General features: G+C 40.4%; 1 non-coding gene and 1 pseudogene across 1 annotated transcript; both read left to right on the forward strand.

Annotated features, from left to right (window-relative positions):
* The first annotated feature begins 4,948 nt into the window (after positions 1–4,948).
* Positions 4,949–5,022, forward strand: TRNAM-CAU. The gene has a single exon. It is a non-coding gene; the product is annotated as a tRNA-Met (tRNA).
* An 8,172-nt stretch (positions 5,023–13,194) lies between these two features.
* Positions 13,195–17,438, forward strand: LOC124898412 (annotated as a pseudogene).
* The last annotated feature ends 367 nt before the right edge of the window (positions 17,439–17,805 follow it).

Genomic DNA, 17,805 nt, shown 5'->3' on the forward strand with positions numbered 1-17,805 from the left:
TTGGTTTGGTTTGGTTTAGTTTTAAATTTTAAAGACCGATACTATGTGGTTTGGTATTGATTTTCTCTAAAATAACCGACAAAATAACCAAACTGAATCGATATATATAGGGCAAAGAACAAGAAGAAAACTAAAAGAGAAATTTGTCCAATAGTAACAAAGCCACCACAGGTTGACATCCGATCCAACCTAGTAGTAAGCAATCTGCCAAAAGCAACCAAAATATTCCTTGGTAAATCGAACAAAAACTTGAACTACGTACATACATACTTTTAGTAAAGGGTAAAGTCAACAGACATATAAAAACTGGTGCTATTGCCGCTACACCTCCTGATTTGTCAGGTATACTATGAAGGATGGCATGGATCGGTAGGAAATATCATTCTAGCACAATATGAGGCGGGGTGGACATTGAATTAGTAGGTATATAATTGTTGGGATTCCTCAAAACATTAGGAGCATAAAAAATCCAAATGGAAAAAAAGATAGCAAAAGCTACCCAACCTACTAGATCCTTTACATAAAAATAAGGGTAAGAAGCAATTTTATCCATCTCTGGATGTACACCCAATGGTTTATTGGATCCATATTAATGCAATGCGGCCAGATGAAGAAGACTGGCGCCTACTAAAATAAAAGAGAGTAAATGATAAAGACTAAAAAAACGATTTAAGGTGGCATTGTCCATGGAGAACCCACCTCAAAGCCAAGTCACTATGGTATCTCCTACTACAGGTATGACGCTAGCTAAGCTTGTAATTACTGTAGCTCCCCAAAAGCTCATCTGACCCCAAGGTAGTACATATCCTATAAAAGTTGTCACAATCATTAATAGGAAGATTACAACTCCGAGACACCGAACAAATTCCCTAGGACTGCTATAACTGGCATGATATAGACCACGAAAAATATGAAGGTGAACCATAATGAAAAACATACTTGCCCCATTAGCATGCATATAACGGAGTAACCATCCCCCTTCAACATCTCGCATAATGTGTTCTACGCTATTGAAAGCTAGATCCACATGAGGTATGTAATGCATAGCTAAAAAAACACCAGTCACTATCTGAATGACTAAACAAATACCAGCTAATGAACCAAACCCCCGCCAATAACTAAGATTGCTCGGGGTTGGATAATCTATCAAATGCTGATTAAGTGTAGAGGATATAGGTTGTTTAAGAAGAGAGAGTCGTTGGTTCCTTATAGTCATTTATTTATTTCTCTTTTCTATCGTGAAAACTCTTATTCCCCTACCTTTTAGCGTTCTGGGGCCCTACTATGTATTAAAATATGAGTACCCTTTCTTCCACCTCTGAAGGATGGAGGGGTATAAAGCGAAAAAAGCGTCGAAGGGGTTGGATTACCTGGGTTACTGAAGAGTCGTCCGACTTCTCGGTGACTAAATAAGAAAGGTTTTTACCGCTTTCTCTTCTCTTCAGCACTCTCGGACTGATCATCTTGCTGCAACAAAGCAAGCTTAGGAATGAATCTAATGGAAATTTAGGTCTGTCCGCTTTTTAGATTATTATTTCCTCCTCAGAGAAAGAAGGCAAAAAAGGTGTATGAGAGAAAGAATTCTAAAAGGAGAGAATATTTCATCCACAAAGTGGGACAGAGTGAGACCCCTAAGCAATTGGGGGTTCTCGCTCATCTCTTGGGGATCCATTTCATCTGAAAACTTTTCCCCTTCCATTAGCATAGCTAAATTTGAATAGGATGAATCAACCTCAGGAAAAGCCCTCTTTCCTTGACTGAATTTGGCTTCGCTGCGCCCTGAATCAATCAAAAAGCTTATTGATTTGACTCATCCCATTTCATTTATTTAGGCGAGAGGGAGGCTGTGAGTTACCTGGGCTACGGATTTTTCCGTTGGTTGATTCTCAAAATTGAAAAAAAAAAATCAGGTCCAAACCCACAAATGAATAGGAAGCGAGGCGAGGGTCCTTCATTAAAAGGGGGAAAAGAGGGGTGTCACCCAAAATTAAACCTATACCTTTCTTTTAGATTAAAACTGCCAATTCTGCTTTTTTTTTTTTATGAAATGTTTATTATTCGTTGATAGATCTAAAGCTTATGCCGTAGAAGCTGGCATCAGGCTATTGGCCTTTTATCTACGACTTCCCTCGTAGAGTGGCGTCTTTTATAAGAAAAGACTTTCTCAGTGGAACTAAAAAAAAGAGTTTGAGCTTTTTTTTTTGGTTGACTTTTAGCCATACGCGGCGGCTATGCACATGTGTCCCAAAGTGACATATATTTTTTGGTAATGGGTATTACTCAAGAGAAAAGGTTTGGAATTCCACCTCCCCTTATATGCTCTAAAAGGAGGTCATGGACTCCTTTTTAGTTTAGGATCCTCTTTCTACATTCAATTATTTATTGAGCCTGGTGTGGAATCACTATCATTACATATTCATTCTTGGTCTGGCTGCTGGTCTAGCGAGCCTTCCCAGCCGCCTAGAGTGCAGCCTGCCTGCTGAAGACCGTAACTTAAGTAACTCAGTGCTCCATACGGGGGAAATGAAAGCAGAATTCGTTCGGATCCTCCCACATGTTCAATCTTTTTAGCGGTTTCCCCAGAGATCTTTATCATTAATGCAACCTTGATTTTGCTCATTCATGGAGTTGTATTTAGTACCTCTAAGAAATATGATTATCCACCGTTATCCAGTAATATGGGTTGGCTTGGATTACTTAGTGTTGTGTGCCTAGGAGGGCAGCGCGCTTTGGGATGCGGAGGAGCTATTATCGTCCAGCTCCCTAACCTAAAGAGACATCGGATTTGGACTGCAGGGAACCGTAGCATGAGGGGACGTCTAATCCTTTTTTTGCTGCAAGGCTGGCTAATCGTATGCAGCAGGATCGAATACCCCTGGTTCTGGAATGCACATGAGTCTGAACGCTATGTTGAATGTGAGACCGAGACTACACTACGTAGGTACCTGTACAGGTAAGGCATCGGTCGATCCTAGAAATAGCGGCAGTGGCGCGAGGAGTTAACGACCTGACGTGCTGCAACCTAGGGATTACCAGGCAGCTCTTTCTCTATATAGGGATTGGGGGGCATAGCACAATTCTAATTGGAGGAAGGCTGTTTTCCCAGGTGACTGATCCTGCCATAATGTACTTCTACTTATTATAGCACCGACAGCTAAAGTCGAGCATACATACGACGATCTTCATGCGTGAATAGTCAGGAGGAAAGAAAGGGCAGTAGATGATAATGAGAAAGGGCACCGTGTCTGGACGGGCGGAAAGGATGAGAGAGATGTTTCATGCCATGGAGTGGGGAATAGCCCTCGTCTCATGTAAGAAAACTAAATGCACCTCGAGGCCGAGGAACTGAGGGACCTTCTCGAGCACAGGATAGGTAATTGAGAGATAGAGATAGCCTATTCGTTATGGGAGATCAATGCTCTGGGACAAATAGAGCTTACCTACGGCACCTGGCTTTCTCCGGAGATCTTTCTATTGTAAAGACAAATACGCCCAAAGACAAGGTACAACTGTTGGGAAGGGGACATGATCAATAGACCCTGGCTAGATCCGAGCTGGGATAGTGGCGCCCATTCTTAACCAGTTCCAAAAGGGTTCGCTCATACTGGAGGGAGCATCCCCGCTTAGTGATCGGTCTGCTAGTTCATGCAAATATGAAGAAGTTATCACGGACGAGCCACATGCAGGGAAACTTACACGTGTGGTTCTGGCCGGGCTTTCCTGAGGTATCTAATAACCTTGCTTCTGCTCGCCGCTGGTGCACCTCTCCTAAATATTGCCCATTCATTCTGGAATAATCTTTTTAGGAGGGAAAATTTTACATATTTCTGCCAAATCCTTCTATTATTAAGTACGGCTGGTACTATTTTGATGTGTTTCAATTCTTTCGAACAAGAGAGGTTTGATGCTTTTGAATCCATTGTATTAATTCCACTTCCTACTCGCGGTATATTCTTTATGATCTCGGCTTATGATTCAATTGCCATGTATTTAGCTATTGAGCCTCAAATTTTATGTTTTTATATAATCGCAGCATAAAAAAAAGTCTGAATTTTTTGCAAAAGTCGGCTCAAAATATTTGATCTTAGGTGCATTTCCCTCTGGAATATTATTGTTTGGGTATGACCGGACAACTACCGATATCTATTAATTTCTTTTCTTAGAATGTTCTTTAGAAATATATATCTATCTATCTATATCGTAAACTATCGGATCGGGTATTACAACAATGTGAAACTTCCAGACCTCATTGGTTGTAATATTTATCTTACGGGGGGAACAAAATCAAAGAATATATAGACTAGTAGAGACCTTCTATGTAGTTGTCTATCTAGGGAGATCGATCTACATCTTTCCCCATAGCCCCAGGGCTGTGTCTCGATCTCCTATATGCGAAATAGTTGGGACTAGTTCCTATAGAGATTCCCCTTGGTCTAATTCCACGCCTTATGACGAAAGGGGAATCGGCGTGGCATAAAGTGGAGATTGGGGGGAATAGAAAAAATTCCCTTATAGGGTATTCCAAAGGTGTAACCTAGGCAACAAAAAAGGGGGCCCGATATTTCAACTAGAAGAGCGACCAGTTGGTTCACCAAACCCCGACCCAGTGTTACACATTCTCCAGGTCTGAAGGGATCCAGTGCCCAACTACCGACTCCTCCTGGAATTGCGTTATCAGAGCCAAGCTAGGAATAGCCGTTAGTGGACACCCACCACTTTTCACCGGTTAGAGAGGCCCTCTTTAATACATTAAGAAAAGATGTTCACAAGGGCAAGAAGCAACAAGATCAAGTTGGTAAGGATTAATTCTTCATTTCTATTTCTATGTTCGATGATCATAGAATCCCCTTTACCATTCTATATAAATGGGTTATTCTATTGGTAAGGATAAGGTGGAGAGGAGCATTTTATCCTTGTTTATCTATTAGTTTTCAGTTCTTATCTTTGGCGCGGAGTAGAGCAGTTTGGTAGCTCGCAAGGCTCATAACCTTGAGGTCACGGGTTCAAATCCTGTCTCCGCAACATCTTATTTTTCCAAACTACAGCCGGGTTGACTCTGGTAACTAGTAATTAATTCCCACTTTTCGCTTTTGGGGGGTGGAAGGCAAAAGAAAACGTAGGATTAAAACTCGCACCTGTGTCCAAAGTTTGCCTCTTAAGTCAGAATGATAAGGCATTTTGCAAGCTTGAATCCCTAGAAAGCAGAATTGTAGTTCGTAAGTTTGCTCTTACTTTTTTATTCAATTCTTTTCCCACTTCATTGCCTAAGTTTGAAGCAGGACGTTCAGGCCTTAAAAAGTCAAATGCTTAAAACAGAAGGATCCTCAGTCCCCAGTCTGACTTTTTTGGGTTAGGAGTGAGATCCTCGGTTTCTCTTTCTTTAAAGTGAAAGCCAAAGACATTGAAAAAGGTCCGACGGGAAAACCACTTTGTACGAGAACAATAGCATTCACACGGAACAAACGGATCGAATAGGATAAGATCTAGCTCAAGCTGGCCTAGCTGCCTAAGGCCTATCTAAAATGGGCTCGTCTCGAGTGGCTCAGCTTAAGGTCAAAAATCAAGCTTGGACAAGGTGAGGGAGAAACAAAAGTCTGAGGTCCAGTGATATAAAAATTTTGACATACGGGAGACGACGATCGAACTCAGAATTTGGTATGGGATAAGAACTCGTTGATTTTGATAAGCATCAAATGAGACTGAAAGAACCATATTAAGAGAACCTTGAGTGGTGTTTGACCAACTGACTGGGAAGCGGAGCTTGGGAGACAGATGCAAAAGGAGGTGATGATGTGATTCCTCATGTACCTTTTTTGCGTCACTTGACAAATAAGACAGAAGCACAGAGCAAGAAGACTCAAATAAGATGAATTTAATCCACTCAATTGAAAGCAATTCAACCTCTGAAAGTCTGTTGACCCATCTCTATTTGTGTCTTATTCTAGGTCGGCTGACCCTGGTCTTCTTTGAGTTTATGAGATTCCCCGCTCGTGCCTCCCCTGTCACATATGGGGATCTCCTTTGCTGCCTTTCATTTAGCTACTCTTCATTCTTTGACATTTTAACCTCAAAGGTTAGTCAACTACTACATTTATTGAATGGTCGCTACTTACATAACTTTTTATCTCTCTCCCTCTTTTCAAGGAAGTGAGTCTCAGACCTCTTTATGTAGTTCTCAAACATTTTTTATACAGTTCCTGACAGGTGATTTTATGGATCTTCACTCCAGCCCTGAAGTCTTTTGTAAGCTATCATGAGTATGCCTACTCCAACAGCAAATTGAAGCAGTTTTGGCAGCCAGCCTACCTGGCATAGGCATTTTCTTACTGTTGGTATGCTCCTGATAGGAGATCACCTATTGATCTGTGATCAAAGAAAACTATACCTGAAGAATGGGATGCAGATTGACAAGCACAAAAGGGTAGGCTTGGCTATTAATCTACGCTCATTGATGAGACGACGACATAGAGAAGAAAGTATACCCTTTGTCACCCCCTTGTCACAACAAAGTAAAGAAGAGATACACACTTTGGAATTGGTGGGATTTAGGATGGAATCAAATAGCGAATGCACTTGCGGTTAAGATAGGTCCTGCATCTCCTACCTAACGCAATTGACCGGCCTGCCATTTCTTTCCTTCAATAATTCTTTTGCTTCACTTTGACGACACTATTTACTAAGGAAAGACTACCTTTTTTTGAATGGAAGAAGCTAAAGGGGTGAACGAGCATTGCGGTAATGATCCATAAGAAAGATGAGTAGAGCATTCCTTCTGTCGTCCTTTATAGGAGTAGGGGAGCGTGGTGAGTAAGATAAACGTCCAATCCTACAGTAGCTAGTTACTCGGCCTTAGTCTTGGGCTGATGTCAGACTTCAATCAACCCCTTTGTACTTTGATCCAATCAATCGATCGATCAAGAGGCTAATCTCTTTTATTTGGGCCGATAGCTAAAAGAAAGTCCTCTCTTTCTTTTGAACAAGGAAAGGGCGTAGCGTTAAATCTGCCTCGCCTTTCAGAGGTTTGGAACCCTTTTGTTGAGCACCAATTGGAAATCTAATATGACTTCTAAAATGGAAGTGAGAACAGGTGAGAGAAACCCACTTTCCCGCATCCCTCTTCCCACGAGCAAAACACCAGAGATGCACAGCACGTGGGCTTTGTCTAACAAATAATGACTTTTGAATCTTCACTTCAAGGAGTAGAGTCACTGACCAACCCTACCTATATAAAAAAAATCGATTACTAGGTCCCGAGCAATTCTACCTTCTTTCCATTATCCAACGCTCATGCGTCCCTTTTCTCCTACTCTTTTAAAGCCTTTAATAAAGCCTTCAACCCTATGGAAGCAGCAATCATTCTGTTGGAAAGTTCCTACATAAGTTTTCGGATCCTTAAAAAAAAGCCTTTCTAGGGACGCGTTGTTCAAGTCGAGTTTCCTTATTGTCCCTTCCAAGACATCCCTTCTAACTTCCCTATTTCCAAAGAAAGAAAGAAAGGTCGAAAGCTCTCTTTCAAAAGCCTCTTTTATTGGGCTCGGCGGCCCTAATCGCAAGGCTAGATCCAGATCCTCCATAGCCTGTTTAGCATGAGGAATGGCTGGCAGAGCATCAGGATTTCCTTGATCCATTCTCAAGATCTCAGCCCCCCTACCAACTCACTCCCCGTGACATTAGGCACTACCTCATTTGGGCTGGAAATAATATAACTATCCATAAAACAAATCATTGTTGTGTTTTCGGTCTCGTTGAATAAAATGCAAATGAAATGACTTACTAGCTACAGTATATCCCCGACATAACCTACATTCACAAATGATAGTTGTTTAGAAATTTCTCCAAAATTGAGACTCGAATGTAATAATACGTATTATCTGAGGTTTTGGGATTCTTATAGTTTCTATTATATAATAATTGGAATCATAGAGAAAAGAAAACGATAAAACAAAAAGGACAAAGGAAAAAGAATCGAATCTCACTTATTTTCAGGTAAGATTTACTTAGCTCGCTCCTTGATCGCGGAGCGGCATACCAATAAAAATAAAAGCCTTATCGAATTGGAATCGATAACTTAAGCCTCTTTCTTAAGGGTCTTTAAAGACCGGCCATTATCGAACTCTTCTTATTTATGCATTTTTTTCACCAGGTTTGGATCGAGAAAAGCAGGCTTGACAGGCCCGAGTCTTCTTTTGTAGGACTTTATGGGATGGGCCTATGCATGTAGGCTTGGGTCTTCTTAACGTGAGTCATTTGACGACTAAGTGCATGGATGTCACGAGTCCATTGGCATAGGCTTAGGCCTATTTTGTAAGTGGGCAATCTTTGCCAGGCCTGGAGATTTAATTAAGGGGAGCAGTCTAATAAATCGACTGTTGGTGGCATCACGCTATCTTAGATTAAGGATGATAATTCAATATATTGGAAAGATGCTAGGCAAAAAGGTTAGGAAGAATAAGAATTGTTAGATTTCCTGTATCGAAGAGAGAAGCTGAGTCGGGATGAGGGAATTGTTTCTATGCTTTTCTCAGATAATGCAGGTGCAAGAGTGAAGCTATCGCCCAGTTCAACCAACCGTCCATCCTGGTGCCTTTGCTACTGATTTGACCACTTTTCATCGTTAATTCGGGTTTACCTTGGCCCTCTCCCCAGAGTTCTTATAAAGACTCTGGTGGTGCATGTGTATGATAAGGGACCCCATAAGCGCCAAATATCGGTGATATTTTCATGATAAGTGTGGGAAGTTGATAGTGTACTCGATGATTGAAGGACCTATCGACTTGCATTAACTTCCCGTGGCTAGTAGGGGGAACTTTAATGTAATTGTGGATCCATTAGAAAAAACTTGGGGGTCGGCCTCCTGACTTCAATGCCTTTATTGAAGTGATGAGCTTTGAAGATATGATTTTCTCATTTGGATTATTTGATTGGGCTTTCAATGACAGCAAATTGACTTGGAGCAATAATAAAATCGGTCAAGATTGTATCTAGGCCAGACTAGATAGAATTCTTTTGAATGGGGACTGTCCACTTCTATATAAAAGCCATTTTGCTTCCACCAGAGTCAACCATTTGCCGTCAGTTCCTCTGATCACTCTCCTCTAGTAATCTCCTCATAAGATTATAATACTTGCAGGCCTAAGGTCTTTCGTTTCCAAAGAATATGGATTCGGCATTCTTATTTTCACATTAATCTCAACCATACTCGGGAAATCCTTTTCAAGTCTTCTCTACGAAGATTGACTCGACAAATAAAGCACTGAATTGGCGAACTATTTCAGAATATAGAAATGCCAAAAATAAAGAAGGAAAATTTGCTCTTGAATAGAGTTAGTCTGCTGATAAGAAAATAGAGTTAGATTCGGCCAAGAGTAACCTTGAAAAACTTTTGATTTACGAAGAAAGATAGAGAATAAGTACCTTGAACCAAATTCAGAACTTGTCTTTGTATGGCAGGAAGCTCTCAATTTATTTCATACACTACTTTCTTCTCAAGGTTCGGTGCTTGAAGATGAGATCCTTGAGACCATCCTCTCTCCAGTCACAGAGAAAGATAATAAGATGCTTACGAGCCCTCCTAATATGGAAGAAGTTCAAAAGGCAATTTTTAGCATGTCGGCGCGCACTAATCCAAAAAAAGGTCTCCCCTATCCTTTAAAGCCATCAGGCTTTCCGAATTCTTTTTATATAGAAAATATTGCTGGGATTTCAAAAGGCATCATTTGGAGTTGCAAAACTCCAAAGGGATAGATGTTTTCACCTTTCTCCCATCGGATATTCTGAGCACAAAATAATTTTAAAATGACAATCGTTATTGAGTGGTTAAAGTATTCTATTTGTGTCAAATAAAGCATTAATGGGGGTGAAAAGGGTAAAACCTTTAATATCCCATTACTATCTCTGATTGAGCTGTGGCAGCCCCTGATGGGGTTATAAGTCACGTCTCAATTCCTGGTTAGAACCCAGGCGCTCCCCTCTGGACTGACTCGTGATGTCCGATAAGGTGAGTAGAATGAGCCTCGAAGGTTCGGTCTGAATGTTAAATCAATCAGATATCCATCCGGTGCCATTCCTGGCGAGATCTGTTAGAACAGATCAACGACAAGTCCATTAACCATATTTCCTTTTGATGGTCTGGACTGTCCTTTGTTCCAACCATGAGATCCTCTTAAAGGATTTTACTGTGTGAATTTTTCCTAATTATTCAGACGGTACCAGTTTCATGTAGTATAAAATGGAATATGGTGCTTTGATAATGAAATGTTATCAAGGGGATGTCTCGCGGAGAACCTCGACTGAATGTTAACAAGAATGAGTATTTCTATGATACAGTTAGAATAATGTATTCTCCTAATAATTTAAATGGTACCAGTTTCGTTTAGTATAACACAGAATATGGTGCTCTGATAGTAAGTGATCAGGAGGGTATTTCGAAAGAAAGCCTCGATTGAATGTTAACAGATATGTTGTTCTCTTAGTTCTATGCGACAGTGCAATTAGAGTCTAAGTTGAAACTTCGATTTTAATCTACGCATCATAAGGGTAACCTTGTGTGAGGGCATAATGGAAAAGGAAACTTTCTTTGTGTCCAATGGATGGAGGGTCTATCTTTGTCATAATAAAAGTCAATTTTCGGACAAAAGGATAGATAGATCCTTGAAGAAAGACTAGAGAAATCTGTTGAGTATTACAGTTGTGCAGTATCTATGTTTCGCGGAGGCCTATCAGGGAAAATTTAGGGGAAATAACCTTCTTCTAAATATGGAATAAAGAAATAAGAATATTGTTGGGATTTCAAAAACTTCCATCTGGTCACCTTATTTCTTCGCTGAAGGTGCGATCCCCCGTTCCATCAATGCTACTTTCCTTGCTTTGATTCCAAATATTTTGAAGTAGGACTATCTCTATTTAAATCTGAAAAAGCAAATTTCTCATCTTCTGGATAGAGTATAAAATAAAGTGGTAGGAGATGAAAGCATTGTTATCTAGTGGATTTTGCAAACATGTTCTTTTCTCAATGCCTATACACTTTCTTGTAGGGATTCCAGTTTCAAAGGGAGTTCTTGACCAGTTGGAAAAAATATTAGCTAACTTTTGGTAAGGCGGTGATGAAGACAAAAGAAACCTTTGCTGGATATTTTTTGATACTATGTGCCTACCTATTCAGGAAGAGGCTTTGGGTCCTCCTACTACAAGACATTTTCTAGAGCTTTCAAAAGCTTTTCATATGAAGTTTACCTGGTCAATAAGAGGGGGTAGAATATTATAGAGTCAGGGGTGGAACCATAAATCAGTGCTAGCTCCATTTCCAATCTGCCATTTTGAGCCCTTAAGTATTGGTGGGGTTGCCTGAAAATAGAACTGATTTCACTCCAAGTCCTGACAACCAGGTTTGGAAGCAGCAAACCATAGGGGATTTCAGATAGTTTCTTTTGAAAAAATCAGTCCAAAGTATGACTCCCTCTTATTGACCAGGCCAACTCCTTTACTAGTTATTTCTTCAAAATCATAGATGTGCTTGACGCACATGGAAACTGCTTTTTCAATGATATCGAAGCATTTTTGCCTCACAGAGTGATTTATGATATAAGGAATAATGGTATATTCACATCTCATCAGGAGGATAGAGGGATATGGAAAAAGAATCGTAGTGAGTCATTTATTCTCAAAGCTAGCTGGGAATCGATAAGAAATAGAACGAGCATTCAAGCTTGGACTCAATTTGTCTGGGATAAAGCCATTCCTACAATAGTTATCATTTTTGCGTGAAAGCTCTTATTTTACTTTGTATGCGGGGATTTCAGAATCAGTTAAGGGAATAAATTCAGACGAAAGGTATAAGATTAGCAAGAAATTACTTGTACTATTCATAGCATGATAAATAAAGTATTGGTCGCCTCTTAATCAAGAGTGAGCTTGCTATAGAGATTTGGAACCATTTGATCGCCTTTTCAATATAAGATCCTTCCAAACGGATTACATTCAGTCCCAACGGTTTAACGAATCTTGCAGGAAAGCCCAAGTAGGCTACGTCACGTCTATGCTTACTATTTTTTCAGTTTGGGAACTCTAGAAGGAAGGCAATAGCAGTAAATTATAAAACCCAATATCTCAACCGGCTGCTATTATTCCAAAAATTATGAACTGGCTGAAAGACTGTTCTCAGCTTCTTGACATCAGATCATATTGGACGTTTATTGATTCTATTCTTCTGATGCACTCTACATTCATCAAGCTCGTAAACTCGCAATTGACTCCAAAATCATTGTTGATTGCTTCAATGAAAATAAAGAAGCCCCTAAAATTACCCATACCTAGACTCATGGTGGAGCTTCATTTCATCCAAATTATCGGCTGGCCCTTTCAAAATCGTCTATACATTTAGAGAAAACAACAAAGTGGTAGACTCTTTAGCAAACTTCGGCTGCGATTCTCAGTTTGACTATAGGTTTTCCTTTATAGCTGATCTTCCTTAATAAATTCAGGTTTTGTCTCTCAAAAAAGTAGGCTTATTGAATATCATATTGGTTTGGCTTTGTTCATATTCAGTAGTATCTTGCTGGTGTCCTTTCAGGTCAGGAACTCCTACAATAGGCAGCTAGCCTATTGGAAAAAGACTACTCTCATCCCTCTCCTTTCAGTCAAGTGAGCTAATATTTTTCGTGCTTCTTAAGTCGATGTTGACCTGTATATAAGTCAGATGTTGGAAGGGGAAGCCCCCATAATATAAGCACTCTTTCAGTCAAGTAATGCCTTTAGAGCCTATAGTATAGCTTAGTAGCTAAGAGCTTCTGGGAATTGAAAAATAGAGAAATCGATGTGTTTTACGTTAATGGGGCTTTGAGGGACATCTTCTCTTTCCCTTATCAATCAAGTCACACCTCTAATCGCCCTTGATGCCATCTTGATAACTGGACTGAATGTCTCACCATAGTCTATACCCTATTGCTGGTTGTAGCCTTTGGCTACCACGCGAGCCTTATAGTGATCAATAGTCCCATCAGACTTTGACTTTCTCTTATATAACCACTTGCGAGCTGATACACAAATTTTGAAATCCAAATTTTGTAGGAAAATGGGAGAAAGCTTTTGACAGAATAAAGAAATACCTCCATTCTAGTGCCTACAACGCCAGGAAGCCCTTATTACTATACATATCAGTCACTAAAACCACTATGGGGTCTATGTTGGCTTAATACGATGAAGATAGATGGAAGTAAAGGGCCATCTACTACCAACGTAAGAAAATGGCTGCCTACAAGACCAGGTATACCAATTTGGAGAAAACCTGCTTGGCGGGTAAGGCAAAAATTGAGGCATTACATGTTGTCTTACCCAATACATTTAATAGCTTCCATGGACCTAAAAAAAAGTATTTGTTTGAGAAACCCGCCTTAACGTAACGAGAAGGGCCGCAAGATGGTTACTGCTTCTGTCTAAATTCAAATTTGACTCTGAGCAACTCTTATGTTTGAAGCAAGATGTTGTCTAATTAGACCACGAATTACAAAAGAAATTCTTTCAACAAAGATATGAATTAGGAAGGATTGGTTGATGAAATATGAACCGAAGACTGAACCTTGATATACCCCAAAACAATACATTTTTGTTACCACGAGATATATTGGCAGCCGCCGATCATTTCATTGGGCTGAAATTTGGAATGGGTGCACTTGACGATATGAATCATTTGAAAAATAAATGTATTTGTTCTGTAGCAGATCTTTTACAAGATCAATTCGGATTAGCTCTGGTTCGTTTAGAAAATGTGGTTCGGGGGATTATATGTGGAGCAATTCGGCATAAATTGATACCGACACCTCAAAATTTGATAACCTCAACTCCATTAATAACTACTTATGAATCCTTTTTCGGTTTACACTCATTATCTCAAGTTTTGGGTCTAAATAATCCATTAACACAAATAGTTCATGGGAGAAAATATTGTTATTTGGGCCCTGGAGGACTGACATGTCGCACTGCTAGTTTTCGGATACGACATATCCATCCTAGTCACTATGGATGTATTTTCCCAATTGACACATCAGAAGGAATCAATGTTGGACTTATTAGATCCTTAGCAATTCATGCGAGGATTGGTTATTGGGGGTCTCTAGAAAGCCCTTTTTATGAAATTTTTAAGAGGTCAACCGGGGTACGGATGCTTTATTTATCACCAGGTAGAGATGAATACTATATGGTAGTGGCAGGAAATTCTTTAGTCTTAAATCAGGATATTCAGGAAGAACAGGTTGTTCCAGCTCGATACCGTCAAGAATTCTTGACTATTGCATGGGAACAGGTTCATCTTTGAAGTATTTATCCTTTTCAATATTTTTCTATTGGAGCTTCCCTCATTCCTTTTATTGAACATAATGATGCGAATCGAGCTTTAATGAGTTCTAATATGCAATGTCAAGCAGTTTCTCTTTCTCGTTTCGAGAAATGCATTGTTGGAACTGGGTTAGAACGACAAGCAACTCTAGATTAAGGGGCTCTTTCTATAGCCGAATGAGAGGGAAGGGTCATTTATACCAATACTGACAAGATTCTTTTAGCAGGTAATAGAGATATTCTAAGCATTCCATTAGTTATATATCAATGTTCCAATAAAAAAACTTGTATGCATCAAAAACTCTAGGTTCCTTGGGGTAAATGCATTAAAAAGGTACAAATTTTGGCGGATGGTGCTACTACGGTTGGTGGCGAACTTGCTTTGGGGAAAAACGTATTAGTAGCTTATATGCCGTGGGAGGGTTACAATTTTGAAGATGCAGTACTTATTAGCGAGCGTTTGGTATATGAAGACATTTATACTTCTTTTCACATACGAAAATATGAAATTCAGACTCATGTGACAAGTCAAGGCCCTGAAAAAGTCACTAATGAAATACCGCATTTAGAAGCCCATTTACTCCGTAATTTAGACAAATATGGAATTGTGATGCTGAGATCTTGGGTAGAGACTGGTGATATTTTAGTAGGGAAATTTAAACCCCAGGTCGTGAAAGAATCGTCGTATGCCCCGTAAGATAGATTGTTACGAGCTATACTTGGTATTCAGGTATCTACTTCAAAAAAAACTTGTCAAAAATTACCTATAGGTGGCAGAGGGCTGGTTATTGATGTGAAGTGGATCCATAAAAGAGGTGGTTCTTGTTAGAATCTTGAAATGATTCATCTATATATTTCACAGAAACGTGAAATCAAAGTAGGCGATAAAGTAGCCGAAAGACACGGAAATAAGGGTATCATTTCCCAAATTTTTCCAAGACAAGATATGCCTTTTTACAAGATGGAAGATCTGTTGATATGGTCTCTAACCCATTAGGAGTACCTTCACGAATGAATGTAGGACAGATATTTGAATGTTCACTAGGGTTAGAGGGAGATCCTTTTTCACAAAATACAATAATTGGGCCTGAATTCTTGCCATACTATCCAGTTGATCTACCGTTATTTTACTTTGCATGTTTTGGATAGGCGTGCATCCTCATAGAGCGAGGGGTAGAAAATATCAATGAAAGACTAGAGCGCGAGCTAGCTGATCTACCAACAAGTCCTTGATTTCTTATCCGCGAACCTCTTTATCTTCTATGCAGCCTTCTCTAAGTATGAGCGGGCGGTGTCGGTATATTCTTCCCAAGTCTTTGCCCGAGACTTCTGCCTTTGTAAGAACTCACCAAAGTATGGGGAGTATGTGGTTCTTGCCCCGTTGCTAACTCGAACGGTGTATGCCCCGTAGCTTCGCCCCTTTGCAAGTTATAGGAGAATTATGTCACATCAAGAAGCCTAGCCCAATTCTGCTGGTTTGCACTCACAAAGTACCTCAAGTAAGACTCAAGTATGGCATTTACCCGGCCGGGTAGAAACTCGTGGATAAGTGCAACTCCAAACCCAAGAGTGGAAAGAGCTCCATCGAAAATTGACCCGTAAAGCACAGGTCTCGGTCACTTATGATAGTTCATGGTAGTCCCAATACTTTACCACGTTCTTAAGGAAAAAAGGAGTTGCTTCTTCGGCCTTGCAAACCGGTGATGCGGAAATGAAGGTTGCATACTTTGAGAATCTATCAACCACAACCATAATGGAATCGGACAATGGTAGTGCCGTGATGAAGTCCATCGTGACACTATCCCATGGTCGCTCCGCCACTGGTAGAGGTTCTAAAATTCCACCGGGATCCTTGTTCTCCACTTTGTCTTGTTGGCAAAAAAGACAAGTCTGCACGTAGCCTTCAATCTCCTCTCTCATTTGTGGCTAATAATATGCCGACTCCAAGAGTTCTCGGGTACCTTGTTTTCCCGGATGACCAGCCCACTTTGTATCATGACATTTCTTTTAGAAGAGTGCGCCTTAAGTTCCCTCATTTTGGCACATAGAGGCGGCCTTCAACTCTTCCAAGGCTCTATGGAACCTTTCCGTCCACTCCCAAGGACGGTTCTTCTTTGGGTGCATCAATGGCAGAATACCCCTTTCTAAATAAACCGACGATAGTCATTCCCGAGCCTCAGAAATAACCGCAACTCAGTCACGGAAGTAGGCACCTCCAACTCCCTTATGGCAGACAGCTTGGCCTCGTCCATCTTGATTTGGCTTATGACATGCCCCAAGAAGTCTACCTCCTCCTTAACAAGCGAGCACTTCTCTTTCTTGATGTAAAATTGAGTAGTTGGAAGATTTTACGTAGATGCTCCACGTGCTCATCTGGAGTATTACTATAAATGACTATGTCATCCAAGTATACCACCACGAACTCATCAAGGTATGGCTGGAAAATCTTATTCATAAGAGTGCAAAACGTGGCTGGTGCCTTACCGAACGGCATCACGAACCACTCGAACGCTCCATACCTTCTTACGCGCGTGGTCTTGGGCTCATCTCCTTCGGCTATACGCACTTGGTAATATACTTTGCGCAAATCTACCTTCGTGAAGAACTTGGCCTTCCCTGATCTATCGAACAAGTCGGCAATCAAGGGAATAGGGTATTTCTTCTTCACAATTATCTTGTTTAGTGCGCGATAGTCGATGCATAGTCGCAATGATCCATCATATTTTTTTGGGGGGCAAGTGAGAGGACTAGATCGAATACACAGGATTGCCCATGTTTTTACCTTAGCTCTACTTAGACTACTTCTCTATTTTTCCCTTTTACGATTGTTTGCTTCCAAAGGCTTACACGGGACAGCAGTTCAATTCATCATCATAAAAGAGGAACGAAGATTCCCGATTGGGTTCTTGGATTGGGAGGCCTTGTCGTATGCTTTGTTTCCATTATCGCCATTATTGTTGGAATTTCTTCCTTCACCATCAGAAAGATGGACAGATATGAGAGAAAAGGAAATGGAGGCCAAACATATAGTAAGGTACCAAAATGGTTGTCACTTGCGGCACAATAATTTGGTTCAGCTTCAAGGGTGGTGTTGTGAGGGACAAGGGTAGCAATTCTTTATTTCCGAAAAAGACCTTTTATTGGTTGCTCCCCAATTGAGCACGCACCTCCAGTGTTGTCTGTATAAGTTTGAGCTATAACAGAAACATCAGAGAGAGTAATGTAGGATGGATATACCAACACTTGAATTTCAAGCCTATATCTTTCGCTTGCCTAAGGTTAAGGTAAGAAAAAAAAAAGAGCTACTGGACACTACGGGGACTGTAAGCAATCTAAAAGAACTAGCTTGTTGAACAGAACTCAGACTTAGACTAGAGATATCAAATAACCTAGGGGACTGGACCTCTAGATGTAGCACTGGATGTAATAAAAAATCCTTCTCCCATCGGTAGTTGGAAGCAAAACTGAAACTAGATA

This window comes from Capsicum annuum, chromosome 5 (genome assembly GCF_002878395.1).
Source record: "Capsicum annuum cultivar UCD-10X-F1 chromosome 5, UCD10Xv1.1, whole genome shotgun sequence".
NCBI lineage: Eukaryota > Viridiplantae > Streptophyta > Magnoliopsida > Solanales > Solanaceae > Capsicum > Capsicum annuum.